Raw genomic sequence first — 12,428 nt, 5'->3', positions numbered from 1 at the left:
TGATTTCTGAAGGATCATGTGACACTGAAGACTGAAGTAATGATGCTGAAAATTCAGCATTGATCAAAGAAATAACTTTAATTTTTAAATATATTTCTACAGTTTTTACAGTATTTTTAATCAAATAAATGCAGACTTGGTAAGCAGAAGAGACTTCAATAAAATATTTTTTTTTCTGATCATAAACTTTTGATTGAAAGTGTGTATTTGTAAAGATATTGTTCCCCTTAATAGCTTCAAGCTACTGATCAAAAGTAGTTAAGTACACTGTAGTCTAGCGAACTAGTTTTTAAAGACATCTGAATGACACCCAACTTTCTGTGTTTGTATTTCCTGTGTGCAGGAGGAAGTAGAGCCATTCCCCGAAGAGAAGGACAACTTCCTACAGCAGCTTTACAAATTTATGGAGGATAGAGGTGAGCAGTGTTGTTTTTGTAGTATTCAGTAATATTTGCTTTTATTTTATTTTTTTTTATTTTAGTCATTTTGTTATGTGCTTTAATTTATATTTATTTCTGTTTGAGTAATTTTAGTGCTTCAACTTGACACTTATTTCAGTTTTTCTAGTATGCATCTAATATTTATTTATTTATTTTTTATTTATTTTATTTTTTTTTTATTGATCAGCAACCATTAAAAAGCATATTACTAATCAAGATCACAACAGAAAAGCTGATGATAATAACGACAATAATAAAAAAATAGTAACAGAAACGTATCAAAAGAAAAAGAGAAAATACATACAGAATATTTATCATAACACATATAACTAAATAAATAAATAAATAGAGGTATGTAGATTTATATTTAATTTTCCCTTTTTTATTTTATTTTATGATTTATCATTTTTAATAGTTTTAGTTAGCAATAACAAACACTGGAGGTGAGGAGAATGCATAATGTTATATTTACCTTGAATGCATACTAAGTCACTTCGGATACACTGCAAAAAATTATTTTCATACTTAGACTTTTTGTTTTGTTTCCAGCCAAAATATCTAAAAATTCTTAAATCAAGAAGGATTTTCTAGACGAGGAAAAATTCTAAATTAAGTGAGTTTTTGCTGAGTACAAGCAAAATAATCTGCCACTGAGGTAAATTCAAATAGAAAACAAGATTATTTTTGATATCCCATTGGCAGATTATTTTGCTTGTTTCAAGCAAAAACGCACTTAATTTGGCTTGTTTTATCTGAAAACAACAAAATAATTTTTACATGTCTAAAAAAAACCTCCTTGATTTAAGAATTTTTAGATATTTTGGCTGGAAACAAAACAAAAAAAATCTAAGTAAAAAGAGCATCTGCCTGAATGCATTAATGTTTGCATTTCACATTTGAAACTGACTAGCTTTTTCACTTTTCTCCTCAGGAACTCCCATCAATAAGCGACCAGTGCTGGGCTACAGGAATCTGAACCTTTTCAAGCTCTACAGGCTGGTGAATAAGCTCGGAGGATTTGACAATGTGAGTTTTATTTCTGATCTTGACACTGCTGCTGCTCTGTCTGCGTTAGCTCTGACTCGACGTCTTCCTCCCTGTGTTTCAGATCGAGAGCGGATCTGTCTGGAAGCAGGTGTATCAGGATCTGGGCATCCCCGTGCTCAACTCCGCAGCCGGTTACAACGTCAAATGCGCCTACAGAAAGTACGTAGATCCTTTATAAACCCCTGATGACAATGACAGCAAACCTTGAGCTGCTCAGCAGTGCTGTTTCAGGTGTAAAAAAAGTTTAGAAGAACAAGCACTGAATGCACCTGTTCTGTCTGTAAGCAGGGAGCTGTTGCAAAATATAGCATATGTGACCCTGGACCACAAAACCAGTCATAAGGTTAAATTTGACAAAACTGAGATGTATACATAATATGAAAGCTCAATAAATAAGCTTTCTATTGATGTATGGTTTGTTAGGATAGGACAATATTTGGCCGAGATACATCTATTTGAAAATCTGGAATCTGAGGGTGCAATGAATCAAAAAGACTGAGAAAATCACCTTTAAAGTTGTCCAAATTAGGTTCTTAACAATGCATATTACAAATCAAAAATTACATTTTGATATGTTTACAGTAGGAATTTTACAAAAAATCTTCATGGAACATGATCTTTACTTAATTTCTTAATGATTTTTGGCATAAAAGAAAAATCAAAAATTTTGACCCATGCAATGTATTTTTGGCTATTGCTACAAATATACCCCAGCGACTTAAGACTGCTTTTGTGGTCCAGGGTCACATATGTCTTTCGTTATTTCACCCCCCTTTCAGAATCTGCAAAATATCTAAAAATTCTTAAATCAAGAAGGATTTTCTAGACAAGTGAAAATTCTAAATTAAGTGAGTTTTTGTTGAGTACAAGCAAAAAAATCTTATTTCAAACAGAAAACAAGATTATTTTTGATATCCCATTGGCAGATTATTTTGCTTTTTTCAAGCAAAAACGCACTGAATTTGGCTTGTTTTATCTGAAAACAACAAAATAATTTTTACTTGTCTAAAAAAACCTTGATTTAAGAATTTTTAGATATTTTGGCTGGAAACAAAACAAAAAATGTAAAGTGTAAATGTTCAAGTGTAAAAAAAATTTAGAAGAACAAGCGCTGAATGCACCTGTTCTGTCTGTAAGCAGGGAGCTGTTGCAAAATATGGCATATGTCTTTCGTTATTTCACCCCCCTTTCAGAATCTGCAAAATATCTAAAAATTCTTAAATCAAGAAGGATTTTCTAGACAAGTGAAAATTCTAAATTAAGTGAGTTTTTGTTGAGTACAAGCAAAATAATCTGCCACTGAGGTAAGCAAAAAAATCTTATTTCAAACAGAAAACAAGATTATGTTTGATATCCCATTGGCAGATAATTTAGCTTTTTTTCAAGCAAAAACGCACTGAATTTGCCTTGTTTTATCTGAAAACACAAAATAATTTTTACTTGTCTAAAAAAACCTTGATTTAAGAATTTTTAGATATTTTGGCTGGAAACAAAACAAAAAATGTAAAGTGTAAATGTTCAAGTGTAAAAAAAATTTAGAAGAACAAGCACTGAATGCACCTGTTCTGTCTGTAAGCAGGGAGCTGTTGCAAAATATAGCATATGTCTTTCGTTATTTCACCCCCCTTTCAGAATCGGCAAACTGTTCATTGTTTTACCAAAATGCATGTTATTTTTATTTATTTAGTACTGACCTGAATAAGACATTTCCCCAAAAAGATGTTTACATATAGTCCACAAGAGAAAATAACAGTTTGAAAGTTTCCTTGCAGTGTTGGAGTAACGCATTACAAGTAATGCAAGTTACGTAATAATATTACTTTTTCCAAGTAACGGCAAAGTAATGCATTACTTTTTAATTGACATGAAAATATCTGAGTTACTTTTTTTTACATAAGTAACGCCAGTTGCTTTTTCCCCCATTTATTGATTAAAAGCTCTCCTGTCCTCATGTTGAGCGAAATTGTGAGTAAGATGTTACTTTAGTTCTAGAATAAATGTGAACATGCATTAATTCATCTCACTCGCTAAAAAAAAAAAAGATACAGTATTCTTCAAAATAAATAAAAACCTGCAATAATTAAATTATTAAATGATACAATTATCCTTTATGTATTTAATCCCATTTTATAAACCGATGTCTTTGCTGCCGACCTTCGACCATCCAATTCATCCATACTAATAAGCAAAAACTACTCAAGATAATCTAACATTTGTTTTCCTTTTATTATGGCTGAAGAGTTTACTTTTTTTCTTCTGCGGTCTGCTGTACAGAAGTGAATTAATTTTTCTCTAAGCCTGAGGCTTTTGGTGTGAAAAGGCTTTTACATTTGACAAAAATAGACGGTTTTATATTAAAAACAAACAAGCAAACCCTGCCCAGATTTAAAAAGTAACACAAAAGCAACATAACGCATTACTTTGCATAAAAAGTAACTAACGTAACGTAATTAGTTACTTTTTTAGGGAGTAACTCAATATTGTAATGCATTACTTTTAAAAGTAACTTTGCCCAACACGGGTCGCTTGTTTGTCCTGAACAGTTAAACTGCCCGCTGTTCTTCAGAAAAATCCTTCAGGTGCCACAAATTCTTTGGTTTTCCAGCATTTTTGTGTATTTGAACCCTTTTTGACAATGACTGTATGATTTTAAGATCCATTTTTTCACACTGAGGGCAACTGAGGGACTCATATGCAACTATTACAGAAGGTTCAAATGCGGGGGTGAAAACTTTTGAACAGAATGGAGATGTGTGCATTTTTCTTATTTCTTATTTTGCCTAAATATCATACAGAAGCTACAGAAGATACTTGCATGTTTCCCAGAAGACAAAAAAAGTTAAATTTACCCTGATCTTCAAATTCAAAAAGTTTTCACCCCCCGGCTCTTAATCAGTGAGTGTTTGAACCTTCTGTTATAGTTTCATATGAGTCCCTCAGTTGTCCTCAGTGTGAAAAGATGGTTCAAATACACAAAAATGCTGGAAATCCCAAAAATTTGTGGGACCTGAAGGATTTATCTGAAGACCAGCAGGCAGTTTATCTGTTCAGTTCAAACAAGGGACTCATGAACAACTATCACTGAACAGAAAGCACAGCTGTGGATCATTCAGATAACAACACAGTATCTCTTGTGGACTATATGTAATCATCTTTTATGTGAAATATCTTATTCAGGTCAGTACTAAATAAACAACAACATGCATTTTGCTAAAATAAATATCATTTAGCAAATTTTTGACCCCAACTCTAAGTCACGCATACTTGTTAGCAATTAGGAGCTTAAGATGCAGCGATGTTACGTTAAGTGTAGTATTGCCATCTGATCGATACTGGATGTGCTAATGTGTGTTGTTGAACCTCCTGCAGGTATCTGTATGGCTTTGAGGACTACTGCACCTCCACGGGAATCACGTTTCGCATGGATTTGCCGTATAAGACCGGCGAGAAGACGAGCTCAAAGAGCGAGGTGAAAGCAGAGGAAACAGCCAGCGGCGGAAACGCTGTCTCTTTAAGCACATCAAGCGCAGGAGAAGAACAGAAAGCCCTCAAAGAACCAGAGACCTCCAGCACACCGCATGTGGTCAAGGTATTGAAAATATAATCTTAGGATGTCTGATATGGCATACTACTCATCTACTCATATTGCTATTTTTAATTTATATTGTGACATTGAAACAAAACATGACTTAAAATATTTTTTTTTTCATATTAAACATTCCATTAATTATATACACTATATTGCCAAAAGTATTGGGACACCCTCTTCTACTGAACAGGTTTGACTACTTTAGTAATTTTCATGAGTACAAATCGTAACATTTAAGCATATAATGATATTTTAGAGAATTGTGTGCTTCTAATTTTATAGCAACAGTTTGGACAGGACCCTTTCTATTCATGACAATGCCTCTGTGTCTAAGGCAAGGTTCAAATCAAATTCTTAAAAGAACTTAAAGGTGCCATAGAATGCATTGAGAGAATATTTTAAATTGTTCTCTGATATCTACATAGAAGGTATATGTGACCCTGGACCACAAAACCAGTCATAAGGTTAAATTTTACAAAACTGAGATGTTTACATCATATGAAAGCTCAATAAATAAGCTTTCTATTGATATATGGTTTGTTAGGATAGGACAATATTTGGCCGAGGTACATCTATTTGAAAATCTGGAATCTGAGGATGCAAAAAAATCAAAATACTGAGAAAATCACCTTTAAAGTTCTCCAAACTAAGTTCTTAACAATGCATATTACTAATCAAAAATCACATTTTGATATATTTATAGTAGGAATTTTACTACTATGATTTTTGGCATAAAAGAAAAATCAATAATTTTGACCCATACCATGTATTTTTGGCTATTACTACAAATATACCCCAGCGACTTAAGACTGGTTTTGTGGTCCAGGGTCACATATGGCATAGGAAAGGGCAAAACATCTCCAGAAACGGTTTTACAGGTCCATTTACAACCCTAGGATTTGTCCCTAGAATGAAATGCTCTGTTATTGTCTTTTTTGGAAGCTTCATGAATATTAATGAGCTCTGCTCTGATTGGCTGTTTCACAGAGCAGCTCAACTCTGTAGCTTGCACATTGACAAAAATATATATTTAATTAGTAGCTCTAGCCGCTTTTAATATGAGGTTAGTTGAATCTGCCGTTTTGAATCGCCGACATTTTAGTCTCATTACTGTGATCCATGTGCTCTGTGTAACGTTATAATAGCAGAGGGAGTGCTTCTTACCACACAAGTTCAGCTGATTCTCAGTGATTCTCCAGATCTGTAAATCATTCGCCATCATCAGCGCAGTTATTTCTGCATAATTCACCATCATCAGCGCAATCTCTCTCTATGTTGTAAGTGAAATCTTATGTATTTCACTGTAACAGGCTAGCGCTAGCATTAAGCTAACCGTGTCCCTTCAATGGATCGCCTTGTTTTACTGATGTACTGACGTTAATGATGATTGGGCAATGCAAATGTTGGAGGCATAACTATTAACGATCCCGGGAAAGTTTCGTAACAATCGGTGTTATGTTGGAATAGACCTATTTTTCGGTGGTCTTTTGCAAACACTAGATCTATATAAGAAGGAGGAAACGATGGTGTTTGAGACTCATGGGATGTCATGTCCATGTACTGAACTGTTATTGTTTAACTATGCCAAGGTAAACACAGTTTTCCATTCTCTGGCACCTTTAACTGTTCTGCATAAAGCCAAGTCCTAATCCCAGCTGAACATCTCTGGTGTGACTTTAAATGCGGACCTTGAGCCAAAAACTCATCACCAAACATCAATGACTTGTACATATGGGTACAGTCATTTTAGACACTTCCAAAACTGTTGCAACAGAGATGGAAATACAATTTTTAAATACATTAATTATGTTTCCATATTTGTTGCCACAGGTTTGGAAGTGTCTAAAATGACTGTACCTTTTTCTGTTCTAAAGTAGGTGGTATCCCAATTCTTTTCTCCACATATTGCATGTACAAGTCATTGGTGTTTGGTGATGAGTTTTTGGCTCAACGTCGGCATTTAAAGTCACACCGGAGGTGTTCAACTGGGATTAGGACTTTGCTTTATGCAGTGAAGTTCTTCCACACTGACTGAGTTAATAGCATTGTCATGTTAGAATAGAAAAGGGTCCTGTCTAAATTATTGCTATAAAATTAGAAGCACACAATTCCCTAGAATATCATTATATGCTTAAACTTTAAGATTTGTACTCAAGGAAATTACTAAAGTAGTCAAACCTGTTCATTAGAAGGGGGTGTCCTAATACTTTTGGCATTATAGTGTATATGCTTTATATCATATGTAACCCTGGACCACAAAACCAGTCTTAAGTAGCACAGGTATATTTGTAGCGATAGCCAACAATACACTGTTTGGGTTCAAATTATTGATTTTTCTTTTATGCCAAAAATCATTAGGATATTAAGTAAAGATTGTGTTCCATGAAGATATTTTGTAATTTTTCTGCCATAAATATATCAAAAAGTATTTTTTGTTTAGTAATATGCATTGCTAAGAAGATCTAGATTTTTTTTTTTTTTTTGCACCCTCAGATTCCAGATTTCAAAATGTTGTATCTTGGCCAAATATTGTCTGTACATCAGTGCAAAGCTTATTTAATTAGCTTTTAGATGATGTATAAATCTCAATTTCAAAAAATGGACCCTTATGACTGATTTTGTGATCCAGGGTCACATATACTTTATTTTTAATGTAAATTTAAACAGATTCGTCATTTATTATATAATAATAAGTCAGCAGTACAGTGCTATTGCATTTGAAGCCACTCTCTCTAGTTGTTTGTTTAGTCTCTCAGCAGGATTGTCTGACCTCATGTATATTTATAAGCCTTGTTTTTTCTCTCAGCACAAGCTGCTAAAACAAAAACAGTGATGCGTTTACAAATGTAGCTAAATCAGGCATTAATTAGGGTCAAATAATACTAATCGCAAGAGCGTATGGGTAAAAATAACCTGTTTCATCTCAGGAGGAGAATGCAGAATCCACGGCACCCTGTGAAGATAAAATGGATGTCAGCAGCGTAAACGAAGAGGACGATAATCACGCTGATGAAGAGGAGGACGACACAAAAGAGGAGGCCAAAGAGTGCATCCCGACAGCACAGAGTCCCAATGCTGAGAGTGTGAAGGAGGAACCGTGTGAGGAGCCCGACAACAAAGATCTATCAGGGTAGGTCAAACCTGTATCCACCTCATTTCCTGTCTGTATGTCAGTGCTTCCTGTCTGAGCTTCAGTGCATGGCTCTGTGGATCTCTGAAGGAGATTATCATGGGAGAGAGAGAGAAACGGAGATAAATTTGATCTGTGCATGATGATGAAGAAGATGAAGAGATTCTGAGAGTGCAGAAAATATAGGTGAGGAAAAAAGAGGAATGAATAGTCAAGTCACCTTAATATGTGACCCTGCACCACAAAACTAGCCACAAGGGTCATTTTTTTTTTTTTTAATTGAATCTGAAAGCTGAATAAATAAGCTTTCCAAGGTTTTTTTTAGGATAGGACAATATTTGGCTGAGATATACAGTACCGTTCAAAAGTTTGGGGTCAGTAATAGTCTTTAAAGAAGTCTCTTATACTCATCAAGGCCATATTTATTTGATTAAAAATACAGAAAAAAACAGGAATATTGCAAAATGTTTTTACACTATAAAATAATGCTTTTATTTTAACATACTGTAAAATAGAATTTATTCCTGTGATGAAAAGCTGAATTTTTATCAGCTGTTACTCCAGTCTTCAGTGTCACATGATCCTTCAGAAATCATTCTAATATGCTGGTTTATTATTAAAATGATCAATGTTGGATCTGCCAAATATTTTTTGGAACCTGTGATTTTTCCAGGATTCTTTCATGAATAAGTTTACAAAGTACAGTGTTAATTCAAAATATATTTTTTTATTATAATGTAAATTATTTATTATTAACTTTTAATAAACTTTTAATTATTAACTTAATACATCCTTGGTGAATAAAAGTATTAATTTCTTTAAAAAAAAAATGTGCTGACCCCAAACTTTTGAACGGTAGTGTATTTGAAAACTTAAAATACTGGGAAAATCGCCTTTAAAGTTGTCCAAATGAAGTTCTTAGCAATGCATATTACTAATCAGAAATTCATTTTTGAGATATTTACAGTAGGAAAATTACAAAACACCTTCATGGAACATGATCGTAATATCGCAATGATTTTTGGCATAAAAGAAAAATCGATGATTTTGACCCATACGATGTGTTTTTGGCTATTTCTACAAATATACCCATGCTTCTTAAGACTGGTTTTGTGCTCCAGGGTCACATATATCATGTTATACTGCACCAAGTGTTTCAAAGAAATGAATAAATTGATAAATTCATGGAAACTTCAGCAAATATGAAACAAATTCAGATTGTGCTTTAAGCAGCTCTAAAAACATTAAAATTGTACTGTAAAGTTCATTAATTATGAAACAAGTTCAATTCAGATGTACGCAGCTCTTCAGAAGACAAAACTTAGAAAGATTGAGTGAGAAATGTACAAAAATTGAGAACCGCTCTTAGACTTTAAATGTTTTATTTTTCTGCTGCCTGTCTGAACAAAGCTGATGTTAGGGATGGCGTGCTATGTCGACCGATCATGAAAGCCCTTAATAATTGTGTGACCTTCGTTTCTATGAAAATAGTTGACTAATTTTGATCATGGGAGCTCTTTATGAAACTGCATGTTGGCCGAAGCGTTTGCTCTTTTTAGCTTGCTTTCTCTCTCTCTTACCCTTTTTTCAGCAGAAGGTTGTTTAATATTAAACATGTATCCACCAAAATAAGCCTCTGTTCTTATTTTCGTTTTGTTGGACGGTTTATTTTTCCACCGTCTGTTTGAAAGGGTTATTTAAATTGCGTGAATTATTCCGGTGAATTTTACTTGTTAGATATAACTCACTTTTGTGTGCTGTATCACAGCCAGCTTGTGATGAAATAAAAACAGTACATTTCTTCAAATTGAATTTCTTTAATATAAGCTTTCAAAACTTAGAAGATAAGTTGGTATAGGTTTCTGAAAGATGTCTTTTCTGCTCATCAAGGCTGCATTTATTTAATCAGAAATACAGAAAAATTGTAAAATGTTATTCAAATTTAAAATCACTCTTTTCTACATGAAAACCTGTTAACATATCATTTATTTTTGTGATCAAAGCTGGATTTTTTTAGTCTTTAGTGTCACATGATCCTTCAGAAATCATTCTAATATGCTGATTTGCTGCTCTAGAAACATTTCTGATTATTATCAGTTGAAAACTGTGAAAACTGTGATGCATTTTCAGGATTATATGATGAACAGAAAGTTCAAAAGAACAGCGTTTATTAATAACAGAAATCTTTTGTAACATTTTAAATGTCTTTACTGTCACTTTTAATCAATTTAATGCATCCTTGATGAATAAAAATATTAATTTAAAAATAAATTGACGCATCTGCCTACATTTCTTCAAAAGTCCGGAGGTTGGTTCTGAATTATTCCGGCACTGTTTTGAGTTCACAGTTTTGTTTTCCAATCTGTGATTTGGGGTTTTAGTTTTAGTTTTTTACTATTCAGGTGTGACTTTGAAGCGATGGACTGACTAGTTAAGCTTTACCACTGCTGCCCTTCACTGTTTAAAGTGTTTCCTGACGCTTTCTGCTCTCTCATATCATGCCGTTAGTGTTTTGCTGTGTTGTTGTCAGATGTTTTGTGGATTAAAACACACCCTGATGCTGAGATCATGTGGAGATTTCTGTCTTGTTAGGTTTGGGAATCAAGCGTTCTGATATTCTAAACAAAATACACTATTAAAAATAAAGGTTCCAATTGGTTTTTTTTTTTTGGTTTTTTTTGCAGAAAAGTCACAAAAGAACCATTTTGGTTCCCCAAAGAACCTTCCAGTTAACAGTTCTTAAAAAAAACTTTTTAATAATCATTTTAATAATCTAAAGAACACTTTTATACTCTAAAGATCCTTTTGTGGAATTGGAAGGTTTTATGAATGTTAAAAAGTTCAGAATAGAAAACCCTTATTTTTAAGAGTGTAATGGAATGAAATAAGACTTATGTTTTCATTATTGTTTCAGAAGTGGTTCTTGATCTCATAAGTAATAGAACTGATTTGGTTTAATGTCTCTCTTTACTCACTTGCAGGTGTTTGGTCATGTTGATCTCTGAACTAACTCAACAGTACTAACAGAATCATGAAATCAATAAAAGGAATAGTTCACCCAGAAATGAAAATTAGCTGAAAATGTGTTCACTTTCAGTCCATCCAGGATGTAGATGAGTTTGTTTCTTCATCAAATTTGGAGAAATATAGCATTTCATCACTTGCTCACCAATGCATACTCTGCAGTGAATGGGTGCCGTCAGAATGAGAGTCCAAACAGCTGATAAAAACATCACAATAATCCACAAGTAATCCGCACCACTCAAGTCCATCAGGTAACATCTTGAGAAGACAAAATCTGCATGTTTATTAGAAACAAATTCATAATTTTTAACTGCAAACCATTGCTTTCAGTGAAAATGCATCCATAATCCATAATAATGCTTCTTCTGAAAATCTGGTCTGAATCAGGAGCGAAATCTGCACAGTTCAAGCACTGTTTACAAGCTAAAACGACTCTAAACAAATATGTGGCTGGATTTTGATGTGAGAAACAGGAGATTTTAACTGGAGGAAGTGTTATTATAATGGATTATGGACTCATATTTTAGTTAAAAACGTCTTGATGGATTTCACTGTAAAAAAACTTAAAGTAAGTGTTCATGCTGCCTTAAAATTTTAAGTTTAGTCAACATGAAGTGTTAAGTTGTACTACATGAAAACGTGGATATTTGAGTTGAGTAAACTTAAAGTTAAGGCAGCACGAACACCTATTTTTTAAGTTGAAACAACTTTTTTCTTTTTTTTTCTTTTTTTTTACAGTGTTGTTTCTTATAAACACAGCTTTTGTCTTTTCAAGATGTTAACTGATAGACTGGAGTGGTCTGAATTATTTAGATGGTTTTATCAGACTCTCATTCTGACGGCACCCATTCACTGCAGAGGATCCACTGGTGAGCAAGTAATGCAATGCTATATTTCTCCAAATCTGATGACGAAACAAACTTAACTAAATCATGGATGGCCTGAGATTGAGCACATTTCAGCACATTTTCATTTTTTGGGTGAACTACTTCTACCAAAAATAGAATCAAAATGATTAAATTCCTAACGATTCTCTTCTCTACTGCTGGTCTTTAGTCTATAAATTAAATCAGGTTGTGTTGACTCTGATTTGAATGCCTTTTGAGATTAAACCTGCCTAACTAATCCAGTCTCCTTGAGTTAGCTGGTCTTCGTAGATGCTTTTCGCCGCCGTCTCGACGATCATCCTGCAGTGGTG

The sequence above is a fragment of the Garra rufa genome, chromosome 2, assembly GCF_049309525.1.
Source record: "Garra rufa chromosome 2, GarRuf1.0, whole genome shotgun sequence".
NCBI lineage: Eukaryota > Metazoa > Chordata > Actinopteri > Cypriniformes > Cyprinidae > Garra > Garra rufa.
Note: the sequence above shows the minus strand (reverse complement) of the source record.